We start from the raw sequence: 23891 nt of genomic DNA on the forward strand, positions 1-23891 counted from the left end.
TTATTGTACACATACAAGAATCGGAATCGTCCATGTCTTCATCAGAATCACTCGAATCACTGCAACCAATTGTGAACAGGCCACGTATAAGATTAAGGTCCAAAATATGAATAGTAAAACAGTAATTATGTCATCCAAAATCTAGAATAAGGTTAAATTTTTGACGGGAAATAATAAGAGAAACCGTAATACAAAAAATAGATTGATTTCTTTCAGAGATTGGAATAACCAGGTCCAAAATCTAGAATTTTACTTCTTGCACGGTATAGATATGGCGAGCAAAAGAGAGAGAAAGAGATCTGCCCATGAAGTGTTGTTGGGTAAAATCTGCCCATGAAGTTAAATGTATCACAACACCCATTTGTGCCATGTCAAACTTAACAAGCTTTTGCCGGGCAAAGCATGAATGTGAAGAAATGCAATATCGTAGAGTACGGTCACATAACAAGACAACTACCTATAATTTATCATGACAGATTATTGAGGATTTCAATATTGATTTGGAGTTTTATTGTTGCCTACAATTTCCACTACATAAGTTTTTAAATCCAGTTATTGTTGCCTACAATTTCCACTACATAAACGGCTACATTTTGATCTGATTTTGCAGAACTACATGTCGATTGTTTCAGTCAATACTCTAGCTCTCTAATGCACATTTATTCACAAAGTAAGTCTTTCTTAACTTAGCTTTGTTGCCGCGTATGCCTATCATGATTGGCAATCACACATAAATTTGGGCTTTATAGGAGTCAGAGTCACACTTTCTAATACGACTGCACGTTAGATAGAATACTATATAGAGTACACTTTTGACTTACAAAGTTGGACAAAGATACATCTAAATAGCCAAACAAATTGTTTAAAAAACAGACATGACAATCCCGTAGATGCTTTCATGACATACTGAAGATCATAGTTTAAGTCCTTTTAATTTAAAATTATCCAGAGCTAGCAGACCAAAAGACTATTGACAATATCAATAACCGCACCAATAACCTAAATCCTTTATGAATTCCTGGCAATTACATTAGCAATTGTCTACACTTTGCATATTGAAGCAGGAGAATTCTTAAAGCAGCCAATATACAGAGCAAAGGCAAGTAATGAAGGTCATGATTTCGTAAGAAAATAAGGGAATTATTTCACAATTCAAATGGGGAGTCGCTATATCAGCTAGTACAGTGGTGAAAGCAATGTTTTCTAACTTAGCAGGTCTAACTTGGACTTGCCTGAATCACTAGGACTGACATGCCCAAGGTACTCGGACTGGCAGGTCCCTATGAAAAACATTGGGAACCGGCCGAGCCTACTGATTTCTGAGGTGTACTTCTTTATAGACTCGGTTGAGTCTGACTGGCTGATTTGGGCTTAGGCCCTTCCCAGTTCCATGACACTGGGTCCTAGTTTTCAATCATAGGGCAAAAGCAATCAAGTCTAACTAGAAGAAATATTACACGAACAGATGCATCATTGCTAGGGAATGTGCATAAAGGATGGCTCAAATACTTGAAGATTTAGTGATATAATGCTTTTGCAGTTTAATACCATAACGTACAGTTGCAAGCTGAAGTTCTTCCGAAATTCAGGCTAGTGGCTTTGTGGCAAAGAGAGTACAATGAGGAGTATCGATCCCTAAGAGGAGTATGGCCCAACCAAAGGTCGGACCAAAATCGAACCCTACTGCCAGACTACGAGTGGAACCTGATAGATTGTTTAAATATAGACAAAACCGAGAGAAAAGATTTCCAGACTGAGGGTCTACTGTAAGACCTCCCCTCCAGCAACCAGGCTTCAGTAGGGATTCTATACTTGTGTCAGAGCACTTGTGACCAGAACCGGTTAGGGGAGTTCGCCAAGCGTCACCACCATTTGCCCAACAGAGCCAAGTTTTGCTTTCTCAGAGAACGAATCCCAAGTCCTCCCTGTGGCTCTGGTCAAACGAGCTTGAGTCAAAAAAATTCCACCTCGTCGCCCGGGATATGGTTTGCCGATTGATGCCTCAGGGAGGACTTGCGATTCGTTCTCTGAGAAAGCAAAACTTGGCACTGTTGGGCAAATGGGAAGGTCCTACAGCAGACCCTCGGGAGCCTGGAAATATTTTCTCTCGGTTTTGTCTATATTTAAACAATCCATTAGGTTCCACCCACGGTCTGGCAGTAGGATTCGATTTTGTTCTGACCTTTGGTTGGGCTACACTCCTCTTAGGGATTGATATCCCTCATTGTACTCTCTTTCTACAAAGCCACTAGCCTGGATTTCGGAAGAACTTCAGCTTGCAGGCAATAGAAGAGTTTGGAACCCCTCTTTTAGACGGTCCCTTTCCGATGCTGAACTCTTGGAGTTCATTTCTCTCTCGACTTTGCTCAATGATTCGTTTCTATCCATGATCATTTGGATACCAAAAGCCTCAGGCTCCTTCTCGGTGTCCTCGTTGTACAAAATCTTACTACCATCTCATCCCTCATCCCCTTAGCTGGTTGACAAGGTATGGTCCTCAATAGCTCCACCAAAAGTGCAAGCGTTCAACTAGATCGCTTGTGCGGAAAAATAGCTAAACAATTTTTTTTTAGATCTAGATGATGGACACCCTATTGCACTACTAAGTGCCAAGCAAGACCGCTAACCTTTTAGTTCATCCCGAACTGATGAAATAGGAATACCGCAAGGTTCATCGAGGCTTTCCCTTATGGCAAACATTTCTCTTCATTCAGTTGATTTGTGGGGTCGACCGCCCATACAGGAAGTCAGTAGATCAGTTCAAGCTCAGAGGCATCCCTAGCCCGAATCAATGCATTCTCTGCCGGAGAGAAGAAGAAAACCACCCTCACCTATTCATTCATTGTGACATAGCCCATAACCTGTGAAGCAGACTCCTGAACCTGTTTGGCCTGACCTGGGTCATGCCGGCTTCAATCCCCGGCCTTTTCAACTTAGCCGTCTGTTCACCCTGGCCCAAAGCTGGGAGGCTCCTTTGGAAGGCAGCCATAGAGGCCACGATTTGGATACTATGGAAGGAAAGGAACGCAATAATCTTTCGAGAAGTCCATAGCGAAACCCCTACCTTGTTTCACAAGATCTACACTCTCGTGACTTTCTGGGTCACTAATCACAAAGCCTTCACGAACCTCCCTATCTTTTAGTTCTTTGCAAACTGGCAACAATTACTCTTGCTGCAACACATTCGCCCCACAAGCCATGGGGGATGGTCCCCTCCTCCGCCCGGTGCAATTAAGTTCAACTTCGACAGCTGCTCACTTGGAAATCCTGGCCCTTCGGGGGCTGGGCGGTGTTTAGAGACCACCGGGGGAACACCTTGGTGCTGTTCTCCAAACACATAGGCCAGGCCAACTCACAAATGGCGGAATCTTTGGATTTGCTCACGGGCATTAAGCTCTTCGATCCTGCGTGGGGTCAACCACTCCTAGTGGAAGGGGACGCTCGCAATGTAGTTTCTTGGGCTGCGGGTCTTGTCTCCCCTCCCTGGTACCTCGCCCCGATTTTTGACGAGATATCTAACCTCCGCAGGGATACAGCCGTCTCATGGATGCATATTTGGAGGGAATCAAACGGGCTGGCGGACCAACTAGCTAAGGAGGGTTCTATCACACAAGCCGATGCCACCCCTTAAGCCCGGGGGACCTTTTCACTTGCTGTTTTCATCCTTTAAGATTGTTACTGATAGTACTGCCTGGTATGGCACTTAGTTTTCAAAACCTCTGCTACCAAGGCTTCTGCTTCCGTGTTTAAGGCACTGTTCTAGCCTCCTTTTTTAGACCACACTTTTGTACAACACCTCTCCTCAGAGTTTAGTTCATCTTTCGACTAAGAGGGCCGGCCTGTGGGTCCTCTCGTCTTATTCTATGTATCTTTTTCCTCCTTAATACAATGTTAACTTTATAAAAAAGACCATAACGTAGAGTTGCAATCGAATATGTTATTGAAGAGAGCAGCATAATGTATATGTTACAATGAAGTGGAAGTTTCTTGCTTAAATGGATATTTAAGGGTTTGCTCTATTTGAGTATTCCATGTTCACATGTAACAATCTTCTTTTCTATTGAACTTCAAGAAATACTCCAAACTAGTATGTTCCACTTAAAAGATTTCCAGACAATTTTATGGCATCATGAATTCACAATTATTATCTGTTTTTTATTTTCAAATTCACAATTATAACCAGAGCAGCAGAGCCCAACAATTCAAATCCATATTCAAAATTGAAGGACACCAACCGTGAAACAAAGATAGCAAACCAATGAGTTACATTCCATTACAACATAGCTCTAACCTCTTTTTTCGATTCAAACTTGCCAGATATAGGGTGTAGGACGTAGACCAATATGCGAGAAAGGGTATAGCAGCCCCATCTCCCCATCCTTTTGGATACAGCTCATGCCTAATACATGGCTATTGTCACTTTTTCAGAGAGGGGCTTTCTACACAAAGATATGAATAAGAGGAATCTTAAAGAAATTGCAGAGGAAGCCAGAATTACCTTGAATTTTGTAGCTATTAAGAAGTCAATTAGAAGAGCATAAGAACATCTACCACGCAAGTTCTCCATCACTGACCGATACGGAAAAAACAACAGAGTTGAAACCAATACTAATGTTTTTCTACAAACTACGCCAGTAGACAAAGAAGAACCGCATAATGCGTCCTGGGATCCCAACATAGTACCATAGAAAATTGGATTTGCATTTCAATATCAAATATGAGACTCCAGAATTAAATATCAGGAGACAAGCCCAGTTTATACCTAAAACCCAAAATGAAACTGCAAATAGTTTGCAACATTTCACATTCCGAAATCAAATATCAAAGGAAGACTAAACTATACGAAGAACACATCAGAAGAACTGCAAATGCAAATCATAACAAACACCCAATTGTGGACTGCAAATACATCATTAGAATTCATATTCCGTAATCACAATTCGTCAACATTGATTGAATTAATGTATTATCTCAAATATTGCATAATGCAAACCATAGGATTCGAGATGATAATAGCCCCAAGATTATACCTTGGCTCAAACTCCCAAACTTCTACGAGCTTGTTTCCATTGAAATCATTCCACTGCACTTTGCGGTTAGAATTAAGTCTCCTGTTTAGTCCTTTCTCCGGCGGTCCTTGTCGTTTGGGGGACAATAAAGACTTCAATTCCCCATCTTCCTCTCTCTCTAGAACATTTTCACCATCATGAGGGAGAAACAATCCCCCATTTTCTCCTTTTGCAGAAGAGGCAGACTTGGGTGGTCGAGAGGGTGCCGTTTTACTGTTTAGATCCATTGATTACATGAAAAGTATGCCTTCCAAGGGTATAAGAATCCATCAATGGTTTGAAAGTTGCCATTCAATCACTCCAATTTGAACACCCATTAACAATTAAAGGATTACCAAGCTTTTCTTCACTGCACAAATGATATAATCAGAACAACAGCTGATAAAATTGAGAAAAAAAGGGAAAAAAAAATCTCCTTTCGTGGTTTCACAGTTTCACTTAATAAAAGGAGGACAAAGATTGATTCAGTAATGCAGTAAATCCACCTCCTTTCCCAAAAAAAAAGATAGTCTCGAAAAAAACCACTTTTTTTTGTTTTCCCCGTCAAGGAAAGAGGAAAGAGTTGATACGAAAATGGTAGAAATCATAGAGATACAGGTGCCAAAATAAATTTAGAACATTAACCTGGATAGGTACTTTTCATTAATGAAAAACAGGAAACCAATAAACAATGGATTATAATCCGAGATAAAGAAAAGCCCAAAAACCAAAGATTAAAGACGAAAGTGGGGTAAGTTTTAGAAGAGAATGCAAATGAGTGAAAGTGTTGCGTTGACTTAACAAAAGTCTAAAAAGGCACTTAAGGTATTAACATCTGCAAGAGAGAGAGAGGCAGAGACGACGTATGGCGGCCTCAGGAAAAGAGAACCACACCCGAGGAAGTAGAGAGAGAAAGTAAAGATAAGGAGATGCATTAGGGAACAGGTACGGCGGCTTTAGAGAGAGAGAGAGAGAGGTCCACCAATAAACGCGCTCCCTTGAAAGATGCGTGGAGTCCACATTACTTGACATAGTTGGTGGGGTTTAGGTGGGGGACACATTCTCGCATTATGAAGACAAAATTTAGAGAGAGAAATAATGCAGGGCCTTTTTCATGATTTGAACAGGTAAAAAAAAAAAAGAGGAGGATGAGATTTCTATGAGGCCTAGGTTTTATGAAAACAAGATAAAAGTCTTCACCTAATTCTAAAGGAGATAACAATGAATGCTCTAAAATTAATTTTCTGACGGACAATAAAATTTGAAATTTAAAAAATAAATAAATTTTTAAAATAAAAAAACAGTATAGATCTTGTGGATCTTTGAACACTTATTTTTATGAAAAATATTGGTAATATACTTTAATTTAAAAAAATTGTAAAAAAAAACTATGAAGTTCTCAAAACCTCGTCCACACATTTTTTTTCAATTTCGAAACATTTTCTAGATGAAAATGCCATAGTCTTTCATAGAGATAGAATTATGGTACTTATAGTACCGTGATAACTTAAACATCTATTATAATATAGAGTATGTTAAAGTATTACGTTAGTTTATGTTATTACGGTAATTAAAATACCGTAATAGATGTCTATTTTATTATGGTACTAAGAGTACCGCAATTCTATCTCTATTTACAACAGTATTTTAATTACTGTAATGGTCGCAATGCATTACTGTAGAAAGATTGCCATAAATGGTATTTTCATCCAGAAAATGCCTAAAATTGGAAAAAATAGTGTGGGCGAGGTTTTGGGAAGTTGGGGTTCTTTTTTTTGAATTTTTAAAATTAAGTTATATTAATGATAATTTCCCTTATTTTTTAAAAGATCTAGTTTCTATGCGGTCAAGCCCACATATGTAGAAATGCGGGCCTCTTAATAAATCTATTTTTGAGATGGATTTTAAGACTTAATTTTTAAAGACGTGTAATCTTTAACACGGAGATCATGAATATGAAAAAATAAATAAATTTTTAAAACTAAAGAAAACCTTTGGACCAATAGTTTCCATTGTTTTTAGATGGAAGACCTACTTGTATCCATCTTTAAGATGGATGCTTTTACACTTTTTGGACCGCATATTTAGAAATGCAGTCCATCCCGCATGAAACAATTTTTTATTTTTAAAACAAAATGGACGGTCTAAATAATTTGTTACAATATACATTATTTTTTTGAGCTTGAAATCTTAATGGTTTTTTACAACCATAATGTTCAAGTCGAGATGATAAATATAAAAGGTGTTCATTGCTTGACTTAGAATTTACCATAAGTTATGAGTTAAGGATTTACTTATTTTGATAGAATTGCAGCCCTATCAAACCATTTTTCAAAAAACATAAAAAGATTGATTGATAAAGCGGATCGTCCATCCTAAATCTCGATTTAGATCGGCGATTCGAATTGTTCTCGAATTATTTAGATCGGTGGTCTAAAAAAAATGAAAATAAAAATTAAAATAGAAGTTTATAAGATGTGAATATCGATATAACCACAAAAAATATTAGATACACTTAAAAAAATAAACAATACAAAAAGATGAATTTTAGGAGAAGCTGAGTTGGACCCATAACATTTCAGAACCGAAGCATCCAAATGGGCAATCCGGATTGAAAATCGCTAGGCTTTTATTTGGACCCGACGCCCACTCTCGCGCTATTATACTTGTTATACGGCTGCAGGTTGGGGGGTTTTTGGGTGGGCAAATTGGAATGCAATGGTACATACGGCTCAATAAATTATGAAGCATGGTGCACTGAATTACATTTAAGGTGAAAATATTCTATCCTTTTTTTAATTTTAATTTTAATTTTAATTTTTTTCTATACTTTTTTTTTGTTTTTGTCAAAAGAAGCTACTTCTTTCGAGCAATGATATGATGCAACGGTTGTATCATTGTTCTATAATATAACATCACTTTTAGAAAATCATGTTTATGGTATTTGTATGACCTCAAATTTTGTACACACACTATTTTCATCTCAATAATCAATCCAAAAAAAAAAGTTTCATTTGAACCTTAGATATGGTCCAAATGAGTCCCCTTCAAAAACGAATCTAGGCCATTCATTTTGTGAATTCCAAGATCTTAGCCTTCATAAACTCAAAATCATTTTTTTCTTTTTTAACATTGTTCATCTAATGATAATAGGGAAATTATCGCTAATATACCTTAATTTTAAGAAAATCGCAAAGAAACCCCAAACTCCCTAAAACCTCGCCCACACCTTTTTTTCCAACTTTTGATATTTTCTGGACAAAAATACCCTTTACGGTAGTCTTTCTACCGTAATGCATTGCAACCATTACGACAATTAAAATACCGTTGTAAATAGAGATAGAATTATGTTACTTCTAGTACCGTAATAATATAAACATCTATTACGGTATTTTAATTACCATAATAACATAGGGGTCATTTGGATTGTTTGTGAAATATATTACTGGCGTAATACATTACTGCATAATTCATTACCTGTAAATGAATTGTTATTGTTTGGGTAGTATTTGTATTACTGCGTAATACATTACTTGTAACTGGATTGTTACTGTTTGGATAGTATTTAGATGCAACCTGGGAAATACATTATTATTGTTTGGCTATGTATGGAAGAAATATAGGAAATACATTATTAACATTTTACCGGCACGTGACGATAAACTATCATTTATTTCTTTTTTGTCATAAAATTCCACTAAAATGTAGAATTATCATTTCTTTTTTTTTTGTTACAAAATTCCACTGAAATACGAAATTAAAATCATCATCAAACTATTCCAAAAAGATTTCTTATAATAAGGTCATCACCATTCCAAAAAGATTTTCTAATAATAACTTGTACCATTTTATCGTCATCATGACATCATTTCCTACTTATTTTACATGCCTTTGGCACTTACATAGAATCACATGTCTTCTAACATGACATTACTTTCAACATGATAAGTCATTGGAACAATATGATTAGAATAACATGATTTTATTATGATAAGCCTTATTTTTAATAGAAGTCTTTCAAATGTTTCTCTATATAATTTCAAATAAACAATACCTTTGTGATATTAAATTCAAAATCTCTATAGTAAGAGTTAAAAAATGGGAAGAAGTTTGATTAGTAAACTTAGAAGGTTTGGTAATTGCAGTATAAAATTTTGAGGTATTGGGGGAGACTAAAGAGGTATGTTATTTGAATTGATATTTTAGTAATCTCTTCTAAGAATTATGTTGTATGAAATTTTTTATTACGATTATGTTGTGTAATTTATTATTTATTATTTTTGTTTTTATATGAAAGTTGATGTTTTCAGATGAGGAGACGAGCTTAAAAAGGGAGGGATCACGTATGCTAGTTATTATGGAGGGTGGGGCTTACAAGACAAAGAGAGGGTTTTTTTAATTAGGGATATAGATTTTTTATTTTCCAAAATTACCCGTCTTCCCGTAGATTTTTCATTTCCCAAAATTACTTGTCACTCCACGTAGATTTTTCATCCTATAATAGATATCTTGATTTTTGGGAAATCTCACCTAATCTCTTTATATTTACGTACGATTAAGTGTACCAAACCGTGAAAATACCGTATTTCTTTTAATCTATTGCCACGTAATAAATTTTCAGTTACCCAAACAGCCCTATAAAGTATTATGGTAATTAAAATACCATAATACTTTAAAGTAGTATTACGGTAATTTAAGTACCGTAATATTGCCCAACTCAACAAGAAAGATTTTTTACTCTCTCGGGCCTACTATTTATTTACTCCCTCGACAAAAATCCACACTAGCTATAATTTTTTAAATCTCAAATTTTTAGGATATAATCTCTATTTAATTTTTATATGGTTATCAAAATTTTAGAACAAGAACATGCTTAAATAGGTGTTTTTGAGCGAGAAAGTAGATCCACATCGCTCTCCTATGGGAACATAGATTTTTTGAAAATGGTAGCTGTCATGATCCCACTCCCCGGCCCCTACCGTTCTTGTCGGAGGGTGGCAGGGTACAGGTTCGTGATTTAAATGCAGTGAATACTACTCAGGTCGGAGTGGCTCGTTGCTTTAATAAAGTTGTGAACTAAGCAAACCAAGAAAGTAAAAAACCTCTATAAAAAAATGCACAAGATCTAGATAAAATAAAATTGAAAATTATATTATTACATAAACAACTTGGAATACTATAACTGTTCAACTCACTGAAGGCCTAGAAACACAACATCTAACTTTAATATAGACAAAAACATGGCCCATGGCCGTTAGACACATACAAGCAAAAAAATTTCCTCGGCAGGTACGAACCTTCGTCAACCAGATCGATCACCCTACCAGTTGTTCTTGACCTACAACTTCTACTCTATAGGGATGAAGATGAAAAAAGAGGAATGAGCTATAAAGGCTAGTAAGATGATCTAGTTACTATGCATTAGTAATATATCCATCCAGGCATCATGAATAATTCTTTTGATTATAAGCAATTATAGTCGGAAAAGCTTTCAATTTAGCAATCTTATCAATATAATAATCACGGATGGTATATCGAACATCATGGTTATCATATAATCAATATAACTATCATCATTCACATTCACACATCCAATCATTAATTAGACACTTGCATTGCAAGGCACGGTTTACTATTTACTTATTATAATATACTATATTTCGGGGGGTGCAATCCACCTATTATACTTTCCACCTGATTCCCTTTCTATCCTACATGGAGTTTACAAATATTGTCGGCCTTACTCTCTTATCAAGTCATATCATACCACCACGGATAACTCGTGCATGGCATCATTGAATCAATTCACTATTATCAATCACAAAAGAAGGTCATGCTTGGAGCATGTTTCAGATCACTCTTCACTTAGCATTCATTCTTTGGCACTCAAGCCCTTCGCATTGCCAGCACATAGAATTTCATTGCATAACATTCATCATATGACACTTCAGCGCATTAATATTACATGACACTCACTAATTAACCTTCACACTCATGTCATGATACTCGCTATATAGTATGCACATTCACTATTTAGATATCACATAATATTCACTAAATAACTTTCACATCCCTTTCATGGTATTTCTACATAGCATTCACATTCACCAATTGAATATCATATAACATTTACTAAATAACATTTCATTTACTGCATAACATTCACATTCACTAATTGAATATCATATAACATTTACTAAATAGCATTTTATTCACTACATAGTATTCACATTCACTAATTAAATATCATATAACATTCACTAAATAGCATTCATACTTGAACATGCACAATTTCTGGAAAGTTATGTCAAATAGTGACCTAATCCCCATAAAATGGATGTAGCTTTCAATTTAAGGGGTTTTTCACGAAAGTCTCTATATCCAATTTTGAGTGTTCCCATAAACCTTTCAAATGGTGGTGATTTAGAAGAAAAATGATCGCTATTGGTTAGTCAAAATTGGTGGCAACAGTGACATTAGTTCTGAATTTTCATAATAGCTACCCACAGTGACATGTCTTCGTATTTAATTGTGTAACTCTCAAATTAGGAAGAATTTCGAAAAGTGCCCAACATGTGATTTTAAGCTTGCGCATAACTCTTTAAAATGACTAAGGTTTGGAATAAAACGGGCATCATTTGGTGGTTTAAAATGCATGACCACAAGAACATTAACTTTGTAATTTCTTATAGCTGTCCACAATGACCTATCTACATAATTGAGAATATAGCCTCTTTTTCAGGAATAATTTGGACATAGTTTTAACATGGACATTATAGTGGGCACACACACCGTTCAAATGGCGGTGGTTTGAACGAATTTGAACACTAGTTAGTCATTCAAAAGTTTGGTGCAATGTAGAAGACAGTGGCTGGAAATCTGTTGTCTGTGAAACAATGACATCACCTTACATTTTGAAGTATAAAACTTAACATGTACAAATCTCATGATTCTATAAGAATGAAAGTTGTAGTAGACAACATAGCTTTCATTCAAGACCAATTTGAACTCATTTAGGCCTCATTTGGTTACTGAACCATTGAATACAAAAGTAGTTATAGCTCTTGGAAATTTCATTTTTCCCCTTTTCTTTATTAAAGTCTTCATATAGGCATAAACACAAACCATTCACAGCCATGACTTTCAACTCACAGTTGCTAAACAATCACCAACGGCTCTTTCTAAACTAAATTTACAGGAACATTGGCAAGCATCAACACCATTCACAAAGGTTACACAACCATGACTTCTAGCATACAATTTCAAGGTTCCAAGTTCATTCTCACATATCCATACATTATATTATGCACAAAATATTTATGACACACACTTCCAAATCCACTTACCTGATAAGAAACGGTGCTCCCAACTCCTTCATATTAACAAGGGTGCGATTATTTTTTAAGACTAACTTATTTAATAATAATATCACATTATTTATTGTTGATCAATATATAAAATTATCAATATATTCCTGGGTAATTACAGTAGCCTTGATATTAGCTTTGGTTTGAAGCCTTTAAAGTATTACGGTAATAGAAGTACCGTAATACTTTAAAAACTTCAAACCAAAGCTAATATCAGGGCTACCCTTTTCAAAAAATCTATGTTCCTATGGGAGCACAATGTGGATCTACTCCCTCGCTCAAAAACTCCTATTTAAGCGTGTTTTTGTTCTAAAAATTTTGATAACCATATAAAAATTAAGTAGAGATTATATCCTAAAAATTTAAGGTTTGAAACATTACAGCTAGCGTAAATACTTAAATGACCGTAATACTATTTTAAAGTATTACGATATTTTAATTACCGTAATACTCTATGTTATTACGGTAATTAAAGTACCGTAATAGATGTTTATGTTATTACGGTACTACAAGTACCGTAATTCTATCTCTATTTATAACAGTATTTTAATTACCATAATAGTCGCAATGCAGTACGGTACCGTAATGGTCACAATGCATTACGTTATCGTAATGGTCGCAATGCATTACAGTAGAAAGACTAACGTAAAGAGAATTTTTTTCAGAAAATGCCGAAAATTGGGAAAAAAAGTGTGGGCGAGGTTTTGGGAAGTTGGGGTTTTTTTGCGATTTTCTTAAAATTAAGGTATATTAACGATAATTAAGCTATCCAAAAAAATTGGAAATGAAAAAAATCTTTTTAAGGCCTAGATCTAAGCATCTCACTAAAATGAACAACCTATGTTAATTGGCCTAAAAAATATTTTCTAGATTGTGTTTTTTCAATTTTTTCTTTTTTTGTGATTGATCATTGAAATGAAAAGAGTGTATATTTCAAATTTTGGATCAAACAAATGCCCATTAAATAATTTTTTAAAATTATTGCATCATATTATTATACAACCGTTGGATGAAATCATTGCTCACTTCTTTCTGCCGTGACTTACCAAAAGCAAGATAAACTCAAATTTGCCTCTCTCACACATTCTCTCTCTCATAACCATACTCGTTGGCTCAATTTACTCTCCTCTTAATATAGTAGGAAATGATTTGATGCATTAGTTTAAACAGTGTTTAAAAAAACGCCGAGTCGAACCGGAATCGCCCGGTTCGATTCGAGAATCGGCATGGACGGATCGAATCGATGAAAAAAACGGGAATCGTCCGGTTCTAGAGAGAACCGGACGATTCTGCACAGTGACTCGCCATTCACTGTACGGAATCGACGAGTCCCGTACGGAAGAACATAAATTTTTTTTTTTTTTTTGTAATCCATGATAGATTTTTTTGTAATACTTGATCGATTTTTTGTAATCCATGATCGAATTGTTTTTTTTTTTTTTGTAATCCATGATAGAATTTTTTGTAATCCATGATCGAAATGTTTGTTTTTTTTTTGTTTTTTGTAACCCATGATAGAATTATTTGTAATCCATGATCGAATGTTTTGTAATCCATGATCGAAATGTTTGTTTTTTTTTTGTAATCCATGATCGAAATGTTTGTTTTTTTTTTTTGTAATCCATGATCGAATTTTTTGTTTTTGTTTTTTTTGTAACCCATGATAGAGTTTTTTGTAATCCATGATTGAATTTTTTGTAATCCATGATCGAATTTTTTTTTTTCTTTTTTTGTAATCCACGATCGAATTTTTTGTTTTTTTTTGTTTGTTTTTTTTTGTAATCCATGGTCAAATTTTATGTAATCCATGATCGAATTTTATGTAATCCATGATCGAATTTTTTGTAATCCATGATAGAATTTTTTGTAATCCATGATCGATTTTTTTGTAATCCATGATTGAAATGTTTGTTTTTTTTTCTTGTAATCCATGATCGAATTTTTTGTTTTTTTTTTTTTTTTGTAACCCATGATAGAATTTTTTGTAATCCATGATTGAATTTTTTGTAATCCATGACCTAATTGTTTTTTTCTTTTTCTGTAATCCACGATGGAATGTTTTGTTTTTTTATGTTTTTTTTTTTTTTTTGTAATCCATGATCGAATTTTATGTAATCCATGATCAAATTTTTTGTAATCCATGATCGAATTTTTTGTAACCCATGATCGAATTTTTTGTAATCCATGATTGAATTTTTGAAAATTTGTGATTTTTTTTTTTTAATCCATAATCGAATTTTTTTTTGTAATCCATGATAGAATTTTTTGAAAATTTGTGATTTTTTTTTTTCAATTCATGATCGAATTTTTTTTTGTAATCCATGATAAAAATTTTTGAAAATTTGTGATTTTTTTTTTTTAATCCATGTTCGATTTTTGAAAATTTGTTAATTTTTTTTTTTTAATCCATATTATTCAAAGAGAAAATGAGAGAGATGATGATTCTAAGGCCACCCTATCCCAGCCATATTATTCACATATCGAGTCCCAACAGCAACAGTGTAAGGATGAGCATGACAGTGCACGTGAGCATGAAGGATGGACAAGCTTCGGGGATTTTGGATTGGGAACACAACAAAACACTAACACTCAGGGATTTGGGAATAGTCAGACGCCTGCTAATATCGATGATTCGTTTTAGATCGAATCAATGAATTGTTAAACGAATTATATCAATGGCACCAGCGTGACCAAGAAGAACAATAACGTCGTCTATCATTTTATTTTTAGATCATATGTTATTAATTTTATGCTTTATTGTAGTCCATGTATGTTGATATACTTATTCCATGATAATTCTATGTTTATCCTTTTGTGTGATGTAAATTAAATGCTGAATGGCGGTTCATGCAGGGAAAGAACATATCAATATTCGCATATTCATTCAAAAACATGAAAAATCTTAATGGAGTACCCTCATTTCTTATTGAAATCTTAAAAAATAATATTATTTATAATGAATTTTAATAATTTTTTCGGATTTTTTTTAAGCTTTATTCTGATCGATTCACCCGATTCCCGATCCGGATCGCCGATTCACCAATCCGGATCGGTTTTTTGGGTGCTCAATCCGAGTCACCGATCCGTTTTTTAAACCATTGGTTTAAAATAACCATACTCGTTGGCTCAATTTACTCTCCTCTTAATATGTTGGGAAATGATTTGATGTATCAGTTTAATTTTGATACAATGAAACTCATATTTTAAAACACCATGTTAGCTATATGTGTATGGGGAAAGGTTTCTATACTTCTGCTACAACATAGAATATCTATGTTGTGCCTACCATCTCGCCGTTTAATTTTGTTCAAGCGAGTCACTCAACATTTTTTACTAGATCTGGCATTTCAAAGTATTTTATTTTTAATTTTGTAATATAAATTTTATGAATGTGAAATTCGGTACATGTCATTGGGGTGCACTTATAAAAAGTATTCAAAATAATTTTTTGATAAAATATAATGATCAAAATACCTCTTGAAACTTTTAGGGGTATTTTGGTCGTTCTATTTTATCGGAAATATTATTTTTATATTTTTTAATAGTGTGAGTTTAATAGAGGATTGGACGCTCAAAATTTGGTGTCAAAATATTTTATATATAAAAAATAAAAAATAAAATAATATAGAGATGTGACATTATGATTGGAGCAATCTTAGCCCTCCATTCAAAATGGACGGTTGGATAAAGGGAAGCATATAAGTCTTATGGTGTAGGGGAAGCATAGAAAACTTGCTCACGTACACTTTCTACATCCCAACAATTCCCAATAATTAATCTCATAAAGAGAATAAAATTTGGACCTAGAAATGAGTAACTCTGTATCAATAAATCCGCATCATCTATTAATTAGACATTGAGATCTAGGCTTTTTGAACTCGCAATCAATATATTGTTTTAAAAATTATTCATCTAACAATGATAAGGTCATCTACAAAATTGGGACAAAAATCTCCTACATGGTCTAGATCTAATTGTTCTATCTTCATAGGGTTAAAAAGTCCACATAGCTTAGGTACCATACAAGCCTAATAGACCGTTGTACCCATACTCATAGTCCATAATTCTCAAGAAAATCACTAAACTACCCAATCTAGTAAGACAAACGTAAATCTATCCAAGTGTGTCTAAATATAATTTGATTGATTCAAATTTATTAAGAATAACAGATGGATCCTTAAAAAGCCAAACAATCAAATATCCCAACCCCCTAAATACCTCAAAATCAGATTAGACCACCTCCAAAGGGATCCGCAGGAGGTCTTGCACATATTAAACAAATCCGGAACTGATATGAGCCAGCAACTCGATATACATCGTTGACCCGGAATGAGGCCGGGGTTTTCGAGAAGCTAGATCTAGCCTAGATAAGTCTTTTACTCTCCTAGCTCGACTTCTTAATCCACTTCTAGAAGGTGTTTTTTTCCTGAGTTTTCTAGAATCATAGAGCTGGTAGAAATTTGAATCCCTTTGACTAGTCAACTAGTCAAATCCTATCATCAGGCCTAAAAAATAGATCTAGGATTTCTAATTCTAATTAAATTAGACCTCAAATATAAACTCACCTGTAAACTCCCTTCTAGCCTTTCATAATTCATACCTAAATTCCTAGAACTATCCCTTAGAACTTAGATAACTGAAATCCTTAGAAATTACAGAGAATATCCCTTAAGGTAGAGCAAACCATAGAATCCCATAACTACGAAATTCTGGAGAACCCAAGGAGACTCAAGCCAAAGCAATTCTCTACACTCTTAATTCTCTACGATTTTCAAAACCCTAATTCTTAAGTATTAGGGAGACAATGCCCTAATCATCAAAACCTTAGGAGGAATACGCCTGAGGTACAACAAATTCATCAAGAGAAGGAAAACAGAGTAAATCATCCAATTGTCTGTGACGGGTCCAAACTCCGGGTTCATGATGTCCGGGACAATTGGCCCAGGTTCAAGTAAGTTTTTTTTTTTCGTCATCATCGTCAAATCCTTTTTTCAACTAGTTGGGGTTGGCTACATGAATCATGGTTCACTATTATGCTCTATCAAGGGCTATACCCTTAGTGAGGCTATAAGTTCCCATATATTTTCTCACTACTTCCATCCAGGTCTTTTTGGGCCTACCTCTTGTCTTTTTTTAGCCTGCCACTTGAACTAACTCGCACCTCCTAACGTATGATGTATTAGGTATATGCTATACTTGGCGAACCCATCTAATTCTACTCCCTCTCATCTTATCGCCTATTAGTTCCACACTTAATTTTTCCCAAATGTATTCAATTTGAATTTTATCCCTTATTGTCTTGTCACTTATCCATCTCAACATCCTCATCTTCACTACACTCATTCTATGAGTATATTATTTTTTGACCACCCAACATTCCGTCATATAGAGCAAAGTTGGTATCACAATTGTCCTATAGAACTTACTCTCTAGCTTCATTATTATGTAAAATCACATAAAATTTCCATGGCACATCTCCACTTTTCCCACCCAGCTTTAATTCCATATGTAAGATCTTCTTCAATCTCTCCATTTGCTTGGATTATCAACTTAATATATTGAAAGTGTGATCTTTTTGGTATTTTTTAGCCGTCAATCTTAACCACTTCATTGTTTCTACTTTTATTATTACTAAATTTATATTCTATATACATTGCCTTAGTTTGGCTAATTTTAAAACCTTTAGATTCTCAAGCATCCCTCCAAAGTTCGAACTTTGTGTTGATGTCGTTTCAGGTCTTATCGATAAAAACTATGTCATCTGCAAACAATACATACCACGATACTTCATCTTGTAGGTGCGTAGTTAAGTTGTCCATAACTAAGACAAATAGGTATGGGCTTAATGTTGATCCCTAACATAGACCTATTGTCATTGAAAACTTACTTGTCTCTCCACTAGTTGTTCGTACACTAGTCAACGTTTTATCTTATATATCTCTCGACAAGTCGATATAGTGTCTAGAGACTCCTTTGTTCTCCAACACTCACCAAATCAAAATTTCTTTTCCAACACCCACCAAATCAAAATCTCGAGGTACTCTAATAGGACACATCTTTGAGTTTTCTTTTCTTTAATTTAGTTTAATTTTCTATTAATTTTCTTTCTTTAGTTTCTTTTCCTATTTTCTTTGTTTCTTTTATGGATTTTGCTTGATTTCAAGCAGCTCTACTGCCGGCTTATCAGGTGAATATCTGTTCTTGCAAATCCATCTTCTTATACATTGTAATTTAACATACCACACAATTATATATCAAAATGTAATTGTTTAATTTACAACATATATCAAAGAGGATTTCATCCGAGATCACACCAAACTTCTTACAGCCAAATCCGAGAAGATCTCAAATGATAAACAATTTTTGATGGAGAATAGTAGAGTTTGTTGAATTATAGTGTATAAGAAGATGAATCTACAAGAACATATCTTCTCCTCATAAACCATAAGAAGAATTGGCTTCAAATCATTCAAAATATAAAAAAGAAAAATACGAAAACAAGAAAAGAAACTAAAAAAAGAAAATGATTTGAAATATAAAATTAAAGGTAAAAAAACTTGCCTGAACTAAAGTTGATAGATCCAGGACATCCGGAACCTAGAGTTAGGACCCATATCAAACCGCATGTTGATGTACTTCACTCTCCTTCTCTTTCTTGAAGAATTTGTAGCTGGGCAGGTTGATCCTAGGGTTTTGATGCTTAGGGTTTTGTCTTCCCGAAACTTATAAATTAGAGGCTTGAAATTGTAGAGAATTAGGGTGTCTTAAGCATCGTTTGAAACCATTACACGGGCTGAGTACTTAGCCCAAGTAGTTCAAAATACTGTAGCAGAAAAAAATGTTAAAAAAAGAAAAAAGAAAATATAAGTTTAAAGTAAGATTAAGCAAAATACATCTAAATGATGTTAAAAAAAGCAGTCAAGAAATAGATTTTGAAAAATTCATTTGTGTTTGGGGTATTTTTGAAATAATTCAAAAAATGGAAAATTTTTAAGAAAGTATTTTTAAATAGAAAATATTAAAAAAATGTATCAGAAATAAAATCCTTAACATTTTAGAATTTTTTATGATTTTTTAAATTTTTTAAAATATCCTCGAGTGGGACATCCAACTCGGGGAAACTTGGGCTCACAAAGGTGGAAAGCTCGAGTACTCGGCCGGAGTACCCAAAACTTCGACCAAGTAGTGAAACATTGATCTAAGGGTTGAGTCACCATGAATTTTTTTGGGTTTTTTAATTCTAGGGTTTCTCTAGCCTAAGGGATTTTTTCTGTAATTTCTGAATATTTTTCTAGGATTTTAGGTATTTATATTTAAGGGATTTTTCTAGGAATTAGTTATGAATCATGGGAGTCTAGACTAGGAATTAGTTAGGAATTGGGCACCAGTCGAATTGGGATTAGGAGTCCTAGATCTATCATTATGCTTGAAGGTTGACCGATCAAAAGATTCAATCTTCTATATGTTATAGGATTCTTGAAACTCCCAAAAGCACCTTCTAGAACCAGAATTTGAAGTTAGGAAAATAGTGAGAAAGGCCCATCTGAAGTGTACAGAGCATGCAGTCCCATTCCTGGTCAGCAACTCATATTGCGTTGCTATCTCAGATTTGGCCCAAAATTTTCTGGGAGATGCCAAACAACTTTTTTATTCCTTTGTTGGTGGTATCATCTAATGTAATGTTGAGGTGTTTAGGGTGTTCTGATCTGGATTTTTTTGGGTGTTTCTATGTTGTCCTGAATAAATTTGAACTAGTAAGATATCTTCAAACAAATTCAGTTGATTTGATTAGATTTGGGTAGATTTAGTGGTTTTTCTAGAAATTATGGACTATTATTGGCTATAGTTTGCTAGGCTAGTATGATCCCTAAGGTTGAAGGTCATTGGTTTCTAGGAATTTAAGGTTTTTAAGAATTAAGAAAATTAGTCAATTTCAAATTGGGTGTCTACACTTCACAATTGCACCTCTTTGTCACATTGTGTCCTTCGAATAATAGGTGGGCAACAAAGAAGTATACTCCTACTTGTCAAATTTTGACGTTGCTGGCATTCCTAATACCAAATAATCAATGGGCACAACAGTCCATTTTTGGAGCATTCTTGAGAAACCAAGTTATCCCCCTCAGTCACCTAGGGCACTGTCATCCGAGGTTTTTGCAACCTGAGTTTTTTTTTGGATGTTTCACGTGGATTCACTATCGGACTCCGATTTGGATTTTCTGACCATCCCACTTAATATTAAGCTTTCAATTACTCAATTTTGAATTTGGCTATTTCTCCTTTATTTCCTTTCCCTTTTTTACACCGTTTACATAGGAAGAGCTTCCTTCTACTGGGAAGGTCTCCCTAAAGGTTTTCAGCTCGTTCTTCAAGATTGTTAGACAAAGGTAGAACGCAGTGGGCTTTTAAACTCCTTCATTTTAGATAATCTTTTTTGAAATCCTAAAAACATGGAGGAATTTGGAAAGCAGAACTAAGGGCTAGGTGTATGATTTTAACAAAGAAATTAAGATTTTGAAATTTGAAACTTTGAAAGGGAATGAAACTTTGAAAAATGACTAGATAAACCATGTACGTTCATGCAACCATGGAGCATTTATTTTTATTTTTTAAAATTTTTAGAAACGTTTTTAGAAAAAGAGTTTTGAAAGGATAATTTTTTTGAAAATGCTTTTAAAAAATATGGGTCTAACAGTTAATCACTTGTGACCTTTTTTGTGGACCTATGAGCTTGGCCAAATTTGATTGGTACATTCCGGACAAGGAATCATCAAGTATCCTTTGATCATTAAGTCTTAGTCCTTACGTTACAACCCAAACATGAGTTCTTCAAAGATGTTCGTATGGACCAGTTCCTTGAGAAATGGAATACTACCCCTTTGTGCTTAACATCTCCTTGGATTTCCAGTTTCATTCATCTTTCAAATTTACTTAGAGAGTTCTTAACCATAATCTTTTAGATTGATGTCCCATGATTGTTGAACTAGCATTCATTTGAAGCTTCTTGTTGGGTTTGGTGATAGCCAAATCACCATACTCATATTTTTCTTCTAAAGATTAAGAGTATTATGGTAAAATAAAAATAGATTTTCTTGGTAAGCAAGAAAATGATATCTATATAAGAGCCTCAATGAAAACATAATATCCTATCCTTTTGAGGGTCACCCCTTTGGGGGTTATGAGAATAGATATCCAATATGGAAATGAGTCTTCAAGGGAGAGATGGCCTCGGAGAGAGAGAGGTTGTATTCCCATGAATTTTAGGCTGGTTAAAGTTTCACTTTAAGAGAGATAAAGTCTCTCAGTCGCTCACAAAATTATCTTTCCATAAGCGGTATTGCGGTGAGAAAGAAGATATTGATCGACGATGTTGTAGAAGGGAAAATTGATAAAGAGTTTTTACCGATGTTTAGAGATAGGTATATCTCTTGTAACCCAAAACTGTAATTTTCATTGTGATAGTGGGTTTCAACTGCCGAGGCTGTGGATGTAGCCCTATGGGGTATACTACGTAAATCTTGTGTTATTGTGCTGTAATTATGTGTATTGCCTTATTTCTAGCACTCGATTATAGTTGTATTCATCTACTTCGCATTTAGCCAATTATGTATACGATCTTGGGTGGGAACCCGGTATTTGAGATTCCTAGTTTCGCAAGCTAGAGGTTCTCAAAAACCCTACATTTCTAATATTTTTTATTTTTTTATTTTTGAGATATTGGACCCTCTTTTTTTTACTATCTGAAAATTATGAGCCATTTGTTTTTGCTTCCTTTCAGATTTCCAGCCCAATAAATTTTTTTCCCTTTTTACCACCCAAGATTCCCTTTGGAGTCTAGCCCTATTGAGTTTTTTTTTTTTCGTCCACCATGTGATTCGACTTTAACAGGTGGTTGAGACTTCTGACTCGACTTTGAGTAGCTTTTCGTTCTTTGCCTTCGTGCTTGAAGAGGGGCTTTCTTTTTTAAGTGGGTCTTCGAGATTCGATTCTTCATGCCACTAAGGGGGGTTTTTAATGAAATCTTGTAAAAGTGGTGATGGTGGCCTCCTTAGAATTTTATGCAATCTTGTAAAATTGGGCAACCTTGGTCTATCGGGCCTCCTTAAAGGGTGATTCAATTGGATCCTCTGGGCCTATTTTTTCATCTTAAGTAAGTGGGTCCTGCCTTAGCCCTATCTGGGCTGGGCCTAGGCTGACCGTATGGGGACTAGGGTTAGGCTAGGACCTGAGCCAGCTCAGGCCCCGTCCATTGCCTGGCATATATGGGAAAGAGAAAAATAAATAACATCCGTAAGAGTGGGTGGGGCACGGGTGGTTGGGGGGCCAAATGCTTCAACATAACATCTCACCTTTCATTTCTCACAGTTAATGTATCATAAAAAAAACAACAAAAAAAAAAAATTTAAAAAAGAAGAAGAAGAAAAGGTTAGAAGATTTTGGGAGAGAATTTGCATTGCGAAACTTCTCTTACACTCTAATTTCAGTCACGACAAAGGGTTTAGAGCGAGGGAATCAATAGGATTGGAGCAGTTTTTTTAACCCGCCTCGGCCTTGGACTCACCTTAGCCCAAGACGAGTTTAGCTTAGTTTGAGTAGTACACAAGGTCAAAAAAAGCCCTAAAAATTTAAAAATAAGTTTAGAAGAATTATTTGAAAATAAAATAAAAATTATAAAAATGAAACAAACCAAAGGCAATATTAACGCTTCAAAAAGCTTAAAACTATATAAAACATGGATCTAGTTGAAGATATTTTAGAATAATTCAAGAATCGCAAATCAGTAAAAAATCTCAAGTATATACATAATTTTTATGTATTAATTCTATATTTTATATTTTTATGATTTTTATTTTTTATTTTTTAGTTGATGTAAGTTGGACCAAGTACTCAGCTCGATAAGGTGCGGAATTCGAATAACTCGAACTCAACTGAGTTTTCAATCATTGGATTGGAGAAGCAAGCTTGGATTTACAGACTGATGTTGGCACTGTCGAGTCTAAAAATGGAGGTAAGGAGGTTATTATACCATGAATTTCAAGAAGGAGGGGTAGAATTCATGGGGAAGGCATAAGCACCAAAACCTGGTCCAACTCCACTTATGCCTCTTGAATGGAAGCCTAACAAGCTCCTTTTTAACAAAGAACCGGATTTCTGATGTGGATCCCAAATCCTTCTCTCTCTCTCTCTCCATTGAACATCTACAACTTCCATACATTTGATACACTGGATCTGAATAAAAAATAAATAAAAAACGTGGCCCAAGTCTCCATCAACGTTGAAAAAAAAACCCAGATCAAGCTCTAGAACTTGGACCTGCTCGAGCTTAGGCCTTGGGCCACTTTGAGTGGTGAAAAAGGTGATAATAATATAAAAAAAGTTGAAAATAAAAAATTAGTAAAATCAAAGGGGTGTGGTTTGTATAGAGCCGAGGTTCTAAACAATCAAAGTAAAGCCCACCTTCAAATAGTGTCGAGAA

The 23891-nt window shown here is 34.7% G+C and overlaps 1 long non-coding RNA gene across 1 annotated transcript; it reads left to right on the forward strand.

Moving 5' to 3' along the window:
• The first annotated feature begins 9117 nt into the window (after nt 1–9117).
• LOC148781208 (uncharacterized) lies at nt 9118–9572 on the forward strand. The gene is made up of 2 exons (XR_016058845.1): nt 9118–9228; nt 9359–9572. It is a non-coding gene; the product is annotated as an uncharacterized LOC148781208 (long non-coding RNA).
• The last annotated feature ends 14319 nt before the right edge of the window (nt 9573–23891 follow it).

Source organism: Amborella trichopoda, chromosome 7 (assembly GCF_054954075.1).
Source record: "Amborella trichopoda isolate Santa Cruz 75 chromosome 7, AtrichopodaSantaCruz75HAP2 v2.0, whole genome shotgun sequence".
In the NCBI taxonomy this organism is placed as follows: domain Eukaryota; kingdom Viridiplantae; phylum Streptophyta; class Magnoliopsida; order Amborellales; family Amborellaceae; genus Amborella; species Amborella trichopoda.